Source organism: Pelodiscus sinensis, chromosome 11, assembly GCF_049634645.1.
Source record: "Pelodiscus sinensis isolate JC-2024 chromosome 11, ASM4963464v1, whole genome shotgun sequence".
NCBI lineage: Eukaryota > Metazoa > Chordata > Testudines > Trionychidae > Pelodiscus > Pelodiscus sinensis.
This window is the reverse complement of record NC_134721.1, coordinates 46,001,641-46,014,215: the sequence shown is the minus strand read 5'-3', so window position 1 is coordinate 46,014,215 and position 12,575 is coordinate 46,001,641. Positions and strand designations below refer to the sequence as shown.

Genomic DNA, 12,575 nt, shown 5'->3' with positions numbered 1-12,575 from the left:
TCTCTGTTCTGCTGTTCCTTAGTGGGTCTGAGATATACCTGAGGGCTGTGTCTAGACTGGCAAGTTTTTCCGGAAAATCAGCAGCTTTTCCGGAAAAACTTGCCAGCAGTCTACACTGGCCACTTGAATTTCCGGAAAAGCACTGACGATCTCATGTAAAATCATCAGTGCTTTTCTGGAAATACTGTGCTGCTCCCGTTCGGGCAAAAGTCTTTTTCCGAAAGACTTTTGCGCAAAAGGGCCAGTGTAGGCAGCACAGTGCTGTTTTCCGCAAAAAAGCCCCGATCGCAAAAATGGCGATCGGGGCTTTTTTGCGGAAAAGTGCGTCTAGATTGGCTATGGATGCTTTTCCGCAAAAAATGCTTTTGCGGAAAAGCATCCTGCCAATCTAGACGCGCTTTTCCGAAAATGATTTTAATGGAAAAGTTTTCCGTTAAAAGCATTTTCGGAAAATCATGCCAGTGTAGACGTAGCCAATGTGTTCCTACCACCACTATTGCTTGGGAACAGCGCAGGAACCTTGACTGGGAGGGTCCCTATGCTCTGCAACAAGATTTCTTCACACTACCCTGGAGCTATCTGGACCCTACAGTTAATGTCTTATATCTGGGGTCTTGCCATGGCAGGGAGTGCTACTGCCCTGCAACAGGCCCCCCCATAATCCCTGAGGGTCAGTCCCTCAGGGGACAGAGAGCCATGGGAGCATGGGGCAGTGGTGGGAAGGGGCAGAGCTTGGGGCATGGTTTTGAACACACACACATGGGCCGCCGGGTCTCCCTGGCTGGATTGCAAATATGCTGCATCCCAGCGGTGCACAACCCAAGGGGGTTGCAGCTGTCTTTGGGGGGGGGAGGGTCTCAGCATTGTGATCTGTCCAACCAGTATTTTCTGCCTTTCCTGGCTCAGCGCATGACAGACATGCCATGGGGGTGGGGGAGAGTGGCAGCGGAGCAGCCTGGCAATTGAAAAAAAAATTTTCTCAACAAAATGTTCCCAGCGCTTAATTTTTTTATTTTTGTTTGCTCAACAACTTTGGGTCTGGTATTTTTGGTGACACCATCTGGCAAATGGGGGGTCGCTAATGAAAAAAGGTTGCGCACCAGTGCTGCATCCCATAGATGACCTGTGGACTGGAAGTTTGAGTCTTTCTGTGGCTGCTTTAGTGCCCTGCTTGCAGCTGCAGATAAGACCGTGGGCATCCTTCTTTCTGAGCAAATGGGCCTGTTGCTCCTGGAGAGAACAAGTGCAGGCTCTTGCAGCCATAGCTGGGGTTCTGGGTTCCCTGCAGTGGGGCTCCAGGGATAAGTCTACACTGCAACAGTACTGTGGGATACCAGAGTATCCTGAAATAGCTACCCTGCATCTTCACAGCAAGCCCATTATTTCAGGCTTGCTATTCCAACGTCCCTGTAAACCTCATTCCACAAGGAGTAAGGGACGTTTTGGAACAGAACTTTATTTTGAAATTTGACACTGTGTAGACAGCACCAAATGACAAAATAAGGTAGCTCAAATTACATATCTGAGTTATGGTGCAGTGTAGACACACCTCAGGAGGCCATTTCTAGCAAGATCATTCAGGTGTCATGGTCCCCAGTGGAGTGTCTTTGCAACGTTAGCCACTTGGAGCTGCATCCTGACTCAGATTGGGAGTCCTCCTTGTCCAGCCCTCACATCCTAACCCACTCCAAACCAGCATGTGGGTGCAAGTGGCTTCAGGCCCCCCTGGTTACCCTCAAAAGCCATGAGTTTTGTTCCCTGGGCATAAACCCAGCTACAACCTTTCCCATGGTCGGGAGTGGGGAGAAGAACATCCAGGACAATCGGGGATTGGTTCCTGAGACCAGAGATTGGGCAGTCCATTTGTCCGTTTGTCCAGCTGCCTGCAGGGGTTCAAGAGCATGAGTCAAAACTCAGGGTAGAGTTGTCAGGAAGCAGGGAACCAACCCCACACTGGCTAAGAACTAATTTTATGCTAAGATTTCAGCCAGTTACCAAGAATGAGTTCCTTAGGGACTGTAGCAGCCTTACCATGGAGTCTCAGACAGTCCCTTCAAGTACTTCAATCTCACCACCCATCTGCCTGTGTGACAGATGATCCTTTACATCAAGAACCACAGCAGTATTCAGCTACTCCCCATCTCAAAGCACTAATCGCTTATCGCAGGCCAGTTGCAACTTGAATCTCACCCTTAAGACAATGCTTGTTGCCAACCCTATAATAAACTCTATACAGATTTATTCACAAGAAAAGGAAACGAGGACTATTTATAAGGTGAAAGCAGGTAAACATGTATACACAAATGAGTTCCAATCTTACATTTACAAAGGTAATAGAGGCTTTTATCATAGAATCATAGAATACTAGGACTGGAAGGGACCTCGAGAGGTCATTGAGTCCAGCCCCCTGCCCCTATGGCAGGACCAAATACTGTCTAGACCATCCCTGATAGACATTTATCTAACCTTCTCTTAACTATCTCCACAGATGGGGAAGCTCTATTTGTTCTTTAGGGCTAACTATGACTAAACAGCTGGGGATCCCTTGCTTATGCCTGGAAACCAAGTCCCCAGAGTCCAAGCAGCAGAGAGGTATTCAGTTCCTTCTGTTTGGGGTTTTTAGTCCACTCCTTCCATGTGCTCTAAGCTGCAAATTCAGCTCTCCTACAAGGAATCCACTTACATGATTCATTTTCTTGGGGGGGAAGAGCAGAGCAAAAACCATCTTTTGTCCTCTAATGTTCCACAGTAGACTCTGGGGTTGATGGACTTTTCCTGTTGGGGAGGACAAGTACTTAAATATTTTCTTACACTGTGGCAGGGATGGGAATCTAGCTCCGGGGCCGAATCCAGTCTGCAGCTTGTCTTGATCCAGCCCAGGAGCACTGAGCCACCAGTCCCCCCTCCCCTAGGAGCTGTACTAGGTAGGCACCCCAAACCCCTACCCTCTCCTGCACCCACTCTGCCACCCAGACCATGCACCCCCAGCCTGCTCCTGCACCCTACCTCCTACCCAGATCCCCCACTCCCACCTATTCCTGCATCTACCTCTTGCCCAGAACCCACATCCACATCCCACTCCTGCACCCTACCTCCCACCCAGATCTCCAATCCCAGCCCATTCTTGCACTCTTACCTCCGGCTCAGATCCTATACCCCACAGGTGAAGCCTGAGTTTCCATTGTGGACTCTCAGGTGCAGGCTTGGATACACAAGTCCCACAGAGCTGTGTAGACATGCCCTTCCCCTCTCTCACAGGGAATCTCCAAAACCCTGTCCAAAGTCATGAGAAGTGATGTGCTTGTTTCCAGGACAGCATTGCACTGGCAGTTGGAGAACTGCCTGGGAAGGGCAAGAGGGTGGACCAGGTAGTCACGCTGTCCAGCTGCAGAACAAATGCAGATGCAACCCTGGCAGGACCATCACAATGGTCTGTATGACTCCGCATTTGCTATAGGAGGTAAAGGCACTCACCTGGTGCGGTTCTTAGTGCAGTGGTTTGGTTCAAACCACTCTGCTGCTCAGGTTTGCACTGCATTAATGTAGAAGAAAAACCCTTGGAAAAGGTGCCCGTTAGCCAGGTGATTGATTGGTTTAGCAATCAGTTGATTTCTATATGTAGCCCATGCAAATTCTTGCTGGATGTGTGCGCCTAGCTACTCATGCACATGCGGGGTTGGTGTGCAGGCCAGATGATCCAAAAGACAGTATTTTATGCAGCTGCTTGTCCATTTCTGTCACTCACATCACCATGGTAACCTTTTCCATTTCGGTGAGTTATTTTTAATCCCAATTCTTGCTGCACCATCAGTCTCCTGGGGGCACAGCTTACTCCTTCTCAGCAGGAGCAGGTTATAATCATGCGAACAAACTTCACCGCACGGCAGGAACAAATGGAGCTTCTTGAAAATCCAAACCCTCAGCAGCACTAATTGCCCCATTATCTGATCCTAGCCCAGATCAACAGCAGCTGGGAGGCCCTTGGAAATCCAAAGGAGCACTATGGTGCCTTCCTCAGAGGTTACCATGCAGAGAGGGATTTCATCATGCTGCCCACTGTCTCCTGCAGCAAGCAAGTGGTGCTGCTGACTGGACTCCATTTGGAGCGTGTCTCTTATTTCAAAGGACATGATGATGACATAATGCTAGGGATGGAGGTCTCGTGGTTCCTACAGGTCCTGTAGGCAGAGTACCCACACCCAGGCTACGTCTACACTACAAGGTTTTTGTGCAAAAAAAAAAAGAAAATTAAAAAGTACAACTCTTCATACAACATGATGGGATCTAAATTAGCTGTTCCCACTCAAGAAAGAGATCTGAGTGTCACTGAGGATAGTTCTCTGAAAATATCCACTCACTGTCCAACAGCAGTCAAAAGACGTGAACAAAATGTTGGGAACTAGTAGGGGGCATTGAGGGGAGTAAACATTTTAGCCAAGTGTTGTTTAAATGCATGTTAACCCTCTGAATTGAGCATAGGGTAACAGGAAGGTAATCAATGGAATTCGCTGCACAGGCACCGTGTCTCTGTCTTAAGTAGGGTTGAAAAATGTGTTAGGAAGCTGCCATTTTCTAATGAACATACTCTAAGTCTAGTGTAAAGAAGCAGGGTTGGGGTTAAAGTCTAGAAGAAAATATAAAATATTGCCGAAAAGGGTTGTGGACAACCCAAAGATTGGTGAGGGGTTGTAAGTAAGGATGGTAGTCACTGATACAGAATAATAGGGATGGATTACCTGGTAAGATGCATGCCCTCATGCTTGCAGATTAATACAAGTCAAAACAAAGTCATGCATTTAGGAGCAAAGAATGTAGACCATACTTACATAGGATGGGGGCTACTTCCTGGAAAGCAGTGACGGAAAAGGACAGAGAGGTTGTCAAGATAAGCTCCCAGCACAATGCTGTGGCTAAGAGAGCTAACATGACTGTGGATGTATAAATAATATTTCCTCTGCACCCAGCACTAGTGAGTCCATTCCTGGTCCAGCTCTAGTAGCCACACATTGAAAAAGCTATTATAGAATTGGAGAGGGTCCAGAGGAATAGCACAACTATTTATAGAGGGCTTGAAAATATACCTTCCTATGAGAGCTCCGTCCCGTCAAAGAGAGGCGTAAGAGACGACTTGGTTATGGATAGGTTGCCGTAGCAGCTGGGCATGTAATTTTTAGCTCGTGCAGATGAACCTGTGCTAGCTGTTCTCTAGCTAGTTGTGAGGAGGATGCAGTGATATGACTTTAGCATTGGCTGCACAAGCACGTACCACAGGAGTCAGGTAGCCTTGTGCAGTCTCTGCTAAAGCTTGTGTCTCTTATGACATCTTCACTGCTACTGTTAGCCAGCTACAGTACAGCTAGCTCGGGTCCATCTCCGTGTGCTGCCATTTGCATCCCAGCTGCAGTGTAGACACACCTGTGAATGGTAGATAGCTGCACAGGAGTCATTAATCTAAGAGGCAAGTAGGAACAACAAGAAATTGTGGATGTTGAAGATGAAAAAATTCAGATTGTAAATAAGAAACAGGTTTTTAGGAGTGAGGATAGCTGACCAGGAGAAGCTCCCTCTGGAATGATTTAGAAACTCAAAGCTATGGAGAACCTGAGTTGGGATTGAGTGTCTTCCTAAGAGTTCAACCGCAGGTTGGCAGGTGGGTTGTGGGAATCACAAGGGGAAATGTATGATCTATGTGATGCAGGAGGTTAGACTCGATGAGCAGCTTCTCTCTTAAAAGCTCTGGGTCTCTAAGCCCTGGGAAGGGAAGGAGATTTTCCCTTGACCTAATGATTGTAGGATTCTGCCTTTTAGGTACTTCCCCTAAACCAGATATGGCTTCATTTTGAAATAGCAAGTGTGAAAAATTGGGGTGTGACAGGGTGTGGTCACAGACAACCCCTCGGGGGGCCTCCCGGGGTGCTGACTCGGCCAATGCCACTCGCCTTCCCGCTCTCTGGGGCTCCTCACCGCCTGGTCCTGCTGGGCCAGCTCTCTGGTCTCCCCCAGCCAAGGCCCCGAGCTGAGGTCCCTGCCCCCACTGAGAAGCAGTACAGACACTGAACCTCTTCCGGCCCGAGGAGAGGGCAGTTTAGGGCCCAGCTTCCTGGGATATCACTCCCCAGACGGGATCAAACCCGAAAGAATCAGGTAAGCCACCTTTAACAGTGAAAAGGGGAATATGCACACTGGCTTCCCCCCCTCCCCTCCCCGTAACAATCGCTTACAGTGGGTTTGATAGAAAATAAAAATGTTTTTATTAAGTTGAAGCAGTAGGATTTAATAAGTAGTAATAAGTGAAAACAGATAGAGCAAAGTAGGTTACAAATCAAAAGAAACAAAACGACTTGACTAATTCTCCACTGAAACCTCAGTGCAAACTTAAACTCACCCTAAAACCTCTTTTCCAGCTGCCAGTCTAAACCAGGGCTCTCTCCCCCACCCTTGGGTCTCAGGCTCCTTCCTTCAGGTGCAGCCCAGCCAAAAGACCTAGGCGTCTCCTTTCCTATTCCTTTTGTTAAGGAGATGAGGCCACTCCCTGCCAACCACTGCTCAGACTTAAACAAAAGATTGTTTAACAATAGCTCATCTAGAAGTTGCAGGTAACATCCTCCATGTCTCCCATTCACACGTTTGAAACTCACAAAGTATTCCCCACTCCATGTGTCTAATTTTACACACACAAATGGTACATACAACAGAGTAAGATAAACAGAACCAGCAGACCATGACATGAAGATTGATGGGTTACATGAAATAATTCGCTCAAACCACCTTTGAGTTATGTATATTCATGTCCAGGAGTCCATTTCATAAAGCATTGGGGGGAAGGGGCTCCGTCACATGGGGAAGGGGAGGAAAGGGTAATAGACAAAGCCCCTCTACTATTGGGATGTCTGGTCAACCTAGTTTGAAGCATGGGCATTTCCAGATCTGTCTCAGGAATAGGTCCCAGTTAGTTGCTCCTCCCCCATTTCCAATGGGTGAATAATAGCAGATTGGTTGTGCAGCTTTAGTGGGTAACCTGATATGAGCTCCTAGAAAGAGAAATGCCTGGCCTCCTGGCTGTTATTAAGAGCTAGCTCTCTGGGGTCTGTTTGCAAAGAAGTTGTTGTAGGAATCTTGGCACCCATACAGATCAGAAGAGATAAGAACATTTCAAAGGATTGCAAGGCGGCAGACTTTAGCCATTTCAGGGAGTTGGTACATAAGATCCCATAAGAAGCAAGTCTAAGAGGAAAAACAATTAAAGACAGTTGGCAGTTTTCAATGAGATATTATTAAGGGCACAAAACTAAACTATTCCACTGTGTAGGAAAGAGAGGAAGCATGATAAGAGACCATCCTGGCATAATGAGGAGATCTTGAATGATCTAAAAAATCAGAAAGGAGTCCTACAAAAAGCGGAAACTTGGTCAAATTACAAAGCATTTCAAAGATTGAAACGCAGCGTGGAGCCCTGAGTCCCGCTGACCCCGGGCTCCATGTGGGCGCATCTACCTTTGAAATGTACAAGAGCCCCAGCAGGGGCTTCCATCGATTATTCAATTAGTCAATAAGGACTAGAGTGGTGTTCCACCTTCGAAATGCATAAGTGCCCCTTCAAAGAGGATTAGTCACTTAGGCAATCGAAGTTGCAAATGAAGCCCGGGATTTAAATATCCCGGGCTTCATTTGCATCTTGCCGGGCGCCGCCATTTTTAAATCCCCATTAGTGCGGACTCCATGCCCGCGGCTACACGCGACACGGAATAGGTAGTTCAAATTAGGCTTTCTAATTCGAACTACTGTTACTAATTCGAACTACCTACTCCGTGCTGCGTGTAGCCGCGGGCACGGAGTCCACACTAACGGGGATTTAAAAATGGCGGCGCCAGGCAAGATGCAAATGAAGCCCAGGATATTTAAATCCCGGGCTTCATTTGCAACTTTGATTGCCTACATTAACCACCATAGTTCGAACTAGGGTGGTAGTGTAGACATACCCTAGTCTACTCTGTGCTGATTAGGCCTCAACTGGAGTACTTTCCAGTTCTGGGCACCACATTTCAGGAAAGATGTGGATAAATTGGAGAAGGTCCAGAGAAGAGCATCAAAAATTATTAAAAGTCTAGAAAAGATGAGCTATGAGGGAAGGCTGAAAGAATTGGAGTTGTTTACTCTGGAGACGAGAAGACAGAGGGGACATGATAGCAGTTTTCAAGTATCTAAGGTTATTACAATGAGAGTGAGAAAAAAATATTCTCTAACCTGTGAGGATAGGAAAAGAAACAATGAGTTAAGGAAGGAAGGTTTGCCTAATGCCCAACTGTCAGACTGGTTAAGCACTGGCATAAATTGCCTAGGGAGGTTGTGGAATCTTCATCACTGGAGATTTGTAAGAGCAAGTTAGACAAATACCTGTCGGGGATGATTTAGATCAGGGCCCTCAAACTCAAGGTCTGCTGACCATTTACAGGCTGAAGCATATTCACAGTCTGGCCCAGGAGACCTGGGGGATACAGGCCATGCCTGTATCCATCCTTTAAGCCCCACCACTGCCCCATCCTCTCCCCCCATTTGCACCCTAGCCTCAGGAGTTTCCAGGGGGGCCTAGCATAGAGCAGCAGCATTGGTCAAGCCCCCCGTACTCCCCATGGTGGTGGAAGCTATGGGGAAGTGGCGCACACACAGCACATGAACTTGCTCTGCTTTGAGGTGCAAGGAAAGGGAGAGGTTTACAGGATCTGTCGAAAAAGGGGTCCAGACTGCCATTTTGTTTTAAAAGAACTCCATTTTGAAAAAAAGCAGTGGCCATTTTTATGCTAATGAGGCACAGAATATTTAAATCCCAGCTTCATTAGCAATTTTGATGTGCCTAATGTACTGTCGACAGAGAGGTGTAGTCTAGACACACCCTAAATGTTAACTTGAAAGTAAATTGTGCCCTGTACACACTCCCACTGCCTGGTTTTGAGCATGCTGTACATTTAATGCAACAAGAAATGTCGTCTGTATGCCTCAGCATTTCTGCAGCATATCACAAACCCTAATCCTCACAGCTACTATTGTGAGGCAGGTGCCCCCCAACCTCCATAAAGATACCTCTTTATCCATCTTCAACCCTCCCCCCCACCCATACCGTCCTTTGCAGTGAGGCCTACAAAACACATGACAATGGTTAGGTCCCTTGATGCACTGAGACAGCACTCTCTCCATCTCTCTCTTTCTCTTCTCCCCCTCCTGCCTCTCACTCTCTCTCCGCTCTCCTCTTTCTCCATCGGTGATGCATGCTCATCCAGGCCCCGCCCCCTGGGTATGTACATCACTGCCCCACCCCCCCTTATTTTCCGCAAGATCCCGTCTAGACTGGCACTTTTCTCTGGCAAAACCCCGAGCCGGAAAAAAGCGGCAGCCATGTTCATGCAAATGCCGCGGGGGATATTTAAATCCCCCGCGGCATTTGCAATTCCGAAGTGTCTCATTAGCATCCCTTTTCCGGAAAGGGATGCCAATGTAGACACAGCCACCCTCTTTCTCTTCTCCCCCTCCCACCTCTCACTCTGTCTACATCTACACTGGCAGCTTCTTGCGCAAGAACTCTTTTTCGGAAGAGTTCTTGTGCAAAAACTCTTCCACAAGAGAGCGTCTACACTGCCATGTGCTTTTGTGGAAGAGCATCCGTGGCAGTGTAGACATTACTTGCACAAGAAATTCATGTTGCCTGTCTACACTGACCTCTTCTGGAAGAATTCTTGCACAAGAAGGCTTATTCTAAATTAAATTATTGGAGATTGCTTATCTCCTAGAACTGGAAGGGACCTTGAAAGGTCATTGAGTCCAATCCCCTGCTTTCACAGCAGGACTAAGTACCCATCCTGACAAATTTTTGCCCCAAATGGCCTCTGCAAGGAGTGAACTCATAACCCTGGGTTTAGCAGGCCAATGCTCAAACCACTGAGCTATCCCCCCCCCCCTTGTGAGGAGAGGAATAACTCTTCCAGAAGAAGCCCTGTTTTACAACTCTATACTGTAAATTTACTTCTGGAAGAACACTTGTGCAGTGTAGACAGTCAGCGTAGACGTAGCCTCGCTGTCCTCCGCCTCCTCTGTCATCCTCTCTGTCTCCTCCGCATCCTCTGTGTCTGCTCCGCTTTCCTCCTTTCTAATCCGGCACCCTTTCCTGACGTCAGATATGCATGCTCGTCCAGGCCCCGCCCCCTGGCTGTTCCCTATGGGCATCACTGTTGCCTCCCGCCGTGGCACTTGGCTGACTTCTGCTCCACTTAGTCAGGCCACTGCGCGGGAGCAAGCAGCACAAGCGACCATTTGGGGTCCGTGCTCCCCATGCAGCATGGGGGTGCTGCAAGAGGAGTGCGGGGCCCAAACGGCCATTTGTGCCGCTTGCTCCCGTGTGGCGGCCCGGCTGAGCGACGCAGAAGTCAGCTGAGCACCACGGCGGGAGGCAACAGCGCCGCCCAGAGGGAACAGCCAGCGTTTCAGCGTTACAGTCATAGATGTTGGGCTACTATATGTATGATACCTGGCTACATGCACAGGGAGTTTGGAGGCACCACCTGGCAGTTCTGATGGCAGCTCTTCTTTTCCCCAGAGGTCCGAGGGACTGTTGGCACATCACTATGTATAAGCCTCACAGCCCTCAAATGTGTCTCCACAGCTAGCTCATAGGGATGTTAAATATCATGACGTCTTATTGGTTAGTCGGTTAGTCAACTATTCTGTAGGCCCGCAGCCAGTGTGCCTTACTCCCAAGGAGCCCCCTGCAACTCCGTACTGCTGCCTCTGTATCAGGAGATGGTCTGTGAGGAGAGGCAGTTTAAAAACCAGTTCCCCTCATGGACCGACTGCCTGTCACCCTGTGCTGTTGCCTCTGATAAAAAGGTAGCAGCGCGGGGTGGCAGCAGCCCTTATGTAGGGTGGGTCTGAGTTCCTGGACCTGGCGCAAGCCAGAACTGACCTGGGCTGTCTGCCCGCCCAACTCCTAATACACTTTAAATGCAGAGCCAAAGCAGGGGTAGGTCCTGGACCTGTCATGAGCCAGGACTGAGCTGAGTTGCTGGCCAGCCTGCTAAAAAATGTACTGGGAGCGGGAGTGGGGAAGAGGTGCGTGTAGTCTATAGCGTTAACCTATACGCTTTTGCTTATCAGTTAATAAACTACTACACTATTAGGGTATGTCTACACTACACTACAGCAGTTATTTCAAATTAACTTTAATAGCATCTACACAGGCAAACTGCTATTTCGAAATAAATTCGAAATAGTGAAGCCCTTATTTCAAATTTGGTAAACCTCATTCTACGAGGAGTAACGCCAAATTCGAAATAGCTATTTGAATTAAGTTCTGTGTAGACACTTAATTCGAAATAAGGGGCCTCCAGCCCTTCCCAGGGAGCCCTTGTGGGCACAACCAGGAAAACTTACTCTCCTCTCCCCCAGCCCCGGAGCCATTAAAGGGGTAGACCCTGGCCACAGTGCCTGCGCCAGCTCCAAGCCTGTCAGCCCAGAGCCAGCAGTGGCCACCAGGGCCCCTGATCCAGTGGCCCCAAAACACGAGCCAGCAAGCCACTGGCAGCCAGCCCTACACCGCTCCCCAGGAGCAGTCTGCCAGCTCCCAGGAGCCTGCCAGGGGCTGGAGAAGGCGGGCACCTTCCTGGTCCAGGGTGGAGATCATGGACCTTATTCAGGTTTGGGGGGGATGCCCCCAACGTCCATGATCTCCGCACTAGACGGAGGAACACGGCCGTCTATGGCAGGATAGCTGCCAGCCTGGCCACCAAAGGCCACATGCGAACCCAGGAGCAGGTTTGCTTGAAAGTCAGGTTGGTCTGGTGAGACCCCCAACCCTGAGCCCTGAGCTTCCCCTCTCCCTTGCTTCCCCCTTCCAGCTCCCTCCTCCCAGGTTTCCCCCTCCCCTCTTCCACCCTGTCTCTTCCCCTCTCCCACCTCCTTTTTCCAGTCTCCCCAGAGGTCCATCCCCCCCCAGTTTTGTTCAATAAACCCAGTTTCTATTTTTGAACACACGTGTCTTTTATTTGACATCAGGAAGGGGGGGCTAGGGAGGGGTAAGTGGAAGGATGTGAGGGAGGAATGGGGCACGAGCCCCCGGTGGGGAGGACCGGGGAGGTTTTGAGGGCTCCTCAGGGTGGACGCTCTCCCTCAGGGTCTCCTGGATCCTGACAGCCCCCCAATGGACCCCCGGATGGCAGCCTGCAGCAAGTGCAGCCGGTCTGATGGCAATGACCCCACAAGACGCACCGGTGTGCCCAGGGGCAGCTGTGGCTCCATGTGGCCAAGTGCTGTGGTGTCCCGAGTGTGGACACCCAGGGCACTCCAAGACAGGACTGCTCTGCTGTCCCTCATCGAGGTAGACAAGCAAGCGGGGAACCCTGAGAACTGTCTGTCCAGGGTGGGGGTAGGGTCCCTTAAGCACGGAGCTCAGTTAGCCTCAGGCAGCAGCCCCACACACTAAGTCCTAACCTGATGCCCTGCCTGCACTGGTTCCGGCCAGCCTTAATTTTGGTTCAGAGTCCACTCAGTGTGGACGAGCTATTTCGAAATAGTTTTTGTGTATAGATGCG

At 49.2% G+C, this 12,575-nt stretch overlaps 1 protein-coding gene across 3 annotated transcripts in view; it reads left to right on the top strand.

Annotated features, from left to right (window-relative positions):
• Positions 1-12,575, top strand: part of BSN (bassoon presynaptic cytomatrix protein) — a 175,019-nt gene that overhangs the window by 114,679 nt on the left and 47,765 nt on the right. The window lies entirely within an intron of this gene.